Raw genomic sequence first — 3,435 nt, 5'->3', positions numbered from 1 at the left:
GTGCTGGGGGATCGAACCACGGTCCCTGTGCTTTGCCAAGCTTGTTCCAAGTAGGTGCTTTAGACCACTGAGCCATCTCTCCAGCCCCAATAAGCAATATCTTATTACCAGATTTTTTTTTTTTCTGTACTGGGGATTGAACTCAGGACCTTGCACTTGCCGAACAGGTGCAGGCCTGGGAAATCGAACCTCCAGCCCCTGTGCCTGCTTGCAGGAGCTTTTTTTAAATTTTTGGTGGAACCGGGGATTGAAATCAGGCCCTTGCGCTTGCCAGGGAGGCCCTTATTCTACTGAGCCATCTCCCTGGCCTTGTAGGCACTTTAATCCACTGAACTATTTGGCCAGTCCTCTCCCCAGAATTTTAAAGGTATGTTTTCATAACATTAACTTTGGGTTTTTATCCCTCACTCTGCCTAACAATTTATATGGTAAGCATCCTACATAGAAATATCTGAGATTCTAGTAGTTTTGCTTTGTCCACAAAATACATTGTTACTTAAGTATCAAGTATGATATGGATCATGATGACTTTTATGTACAGGGTCTCACTACGCAGCTGGGACTCATAGTGATCCTCCTGTTTTCATCCTGCCCAGAGCTGGGATTACAGGCATGTGTCACCACGGAAGGTCTCAGTGGCTGGCTCAGTGTGCCTGGGGGGTGGGGCCAGCACTGCATGTGGTGCTGGGAATCATAACCCCAGTCCCCGAGTTTGCCTAAGCAGGTGCTTAGTCCACTGAGCTGTCTCGTTGGCCCTCACAATGGCTTTTAACTCCATTCTTTCCTGGTTAGAAAATTGGCCTTTCCTAAAGAAAAGCTGTGCTATGCATGAAATTATACCATCTACTCATTCCAGTTGGGACTTGACTGGTGATCACTCTGTCAGGGGAAGCTCTGGAAGGTCTAACGGGGAGCAACATCTGTATCTCATTACTGTGAGTCTCCAGAAAGCATCAGTTACCGCATCTGTTACTTGTAGACCCGTCTGTAGCTTCTGATGGTAATTCAGACAGCATCAGTCAGGCAGTGATATGATCAGCAGATGCAAACGCTTGGACTTGCAGTTTGATTTTTTGTACACTACCCTTCACCCTGTAACCTTGCTATAATCACCTATTAGTCCTAGTAGGTTTTCTTGCCAAGTCTTTAAGGCTTTCTACATAGACAATCATGTCTTCTGTAAGTAGTTATTTTTCTTCCCTTCCAGTCTACAGGCCTTGTGTATCCTATTCTTGTCTTACTGCATTAATAGGACTTGTAATATGATGTCAAAAAGAGCGATGAGGTAGGAATTGTATGACAGTTTGATCTTAAGTGTTTATTTTGTTTGTTTGTGTGGTACTTTGTTTGCTTGATTGAGACTGAATGCAGGAAATGTAGGTAGGCAAGTGCTCCTCCGCTGAGCTACATCCCTAGCTATAATTTTCATTTTTTATGTTTTTGGATTTTTTTTTTTTTGGCCTTTTTGAGACAGTGTCTTGCTATGCAGTTTAGTTCTTATTTTGGACTTTGTGTGTGTGTGTGTGTGTGCCCAGTTCAGCCCACCCTGGGGGTGGGGCTGGTACTGCATGTGGTGCTAAGGATTGAACCATGGTCCCTGCGCTTGCCTAAGCTTGCCTAAGCAGGCACTTTAGCCCACTGAGCTATCTCGCTGGCCCTAGTTCTTATTTCAACACAGGATCTCACTAAATTTTTTGGCTGGCCTTGAACTTCTGGTCCCTCTTTCCCAGCCTCCCTAGTAGCTGGAATTGCACGTGTTCTCTTCGCATGGCCCAGCTCAGGTGTTCTTTATGTGCAGCAAAAAGAACTTGAACACTAGGGAGCCTCTTTTGATTATGTTTCCAACAGGACTTGAAGTGACACTTTAGAAAGACCATTTTCTTAACCTGATACATTTTCTGTTTTATATCTTTCCACTTAGGTGCCCAGGACATCTGAGATAACATCTAAAAGGCATCTAAAGGAATCTTCATGTCGTTCATAGATCTCCTACTTGAGTTTTGAAACATGACTTTAAACATGAGTCAAGGTCTTCCTAAGCTTCTGTGGTAGCTGAAATACTGAAAATAGGACCTCTTTCCAGGACGGTTTTTGTTGCTAGAAGAATGGCTCAAGGTCCAGGTTCTTGTTGACATTATTCCTCAGCTGGCCTCTTCCTAGCAACTCCTCAATTTGAGGAGATCCTGACACTGGATTGCACTCAAGCAGACTGCATTTGATACTTCTGCTGGAAACTGATGATATTTTTCATCTTCTTTTACACCTTGTGTCATGGATTATTTGTTAAAAGTAACTCCACATTTCTCCTCCATGTCTGTATACTCTTGACTAATCATCTTTCACACTAACTCTGGACTCAGCCCCCAGACTTGCTTCAATCAGTGAGACAACTGGCAGATGTGACAAAAGAAGATTGCTTCTTGTCTTAATTACTTTCTTATTGTTGGGACAAAATATCTGACACAAGTAAAGTAGGAAAGGTTTATTTTAGCTCACAGTGTATAGAGGTTTCAGCCCACAGGGCAGCATGGCAGGGGAGGAGTTCATGGCATGAAAGGCAGGAGACAGCAGCCTGCTTCCCTTCTTTCCTTTTATATTCCATCCAGGCTGCAAGCCTATTGGTCGGTGCTACCCACACGCAGGATGAGGCTTTCTCCTTCAGTAATTCCATAACCCACAACTATGCTAAACCAATCTGTGGACTAATCATGCAATATCACATAATCCAATACCATGGCTCCATGACCCATTCACTCGCCAGAAGCCCTGCCTATGAGTGCACGGGGCTTTGGGGAGGGCATCTAGATGCAGACCCTGACACTTGTGCACACCTGTGGTGTTGCCACACAAATAAGCCAGCACTGGCCTGCTGTTGACACATGGTCCACCATCCAGCCACCTCCACCACTTGTCAGCCAGTCCCAGCTGCCACATGGTGAGGCCACCAGCTAGTCCCCAGCCACCCCACCAACAGACTGCTGCTGCGTGAGGGAGCCTGGGGGAGACCAACAGAACTGTTCATCTGAGTTCAGGCCAGATAGTCCCTCAGAATCAGGGGCTAAAAGCAAAAACATTATTCTAAGGCACCCCCTCTGGGAGTCGTTCAAAAGCTACCTGATGTGTCCTGGACCACAGTCATTTTTAGGCAAATATGACTTGAATCTGAGTATAAAGCTTGAGTGTTCAAAATTTACTTCTGTTTCCAGATTAGTTTCCTCAGTATTCAGAAATTTTTTTTTGGAACTGGGAATTGAACTCAGGTCCTTGTGCTTGCCAGGCAAGCTCTTATTCTACAGAGCTATCTCCCCAGCCCCCAAGAATTTATTTTTATGAGATGAAATTTAATACCAGAAATCTTCTTTTGATTTTCTTTTTTTCCAGCATAGCATAGCATAGCTCTTTAAAAGGACTACTTTCTTGGCCAGGAGTGGTGGC

The sequence above is a fragment of the Octodon degus genome, unplaced genomic scaffold (assembly GCF_000260255.1).
Source record: "Octodon degus isolate 3935 unplaced genomic scaffold, OctDeg1.0 scaffold00083, whole genome shotgun sequence".
NCBI classification, from domain to species: domain Eukaryota; kingdom Metazoa; phylum Chordata; class Mammalia; order Rodentia; family Octodontidae; genus Octodon; species Octodon degus.
Note: the sequence above shows the minus strand (reverse complement) of the source record.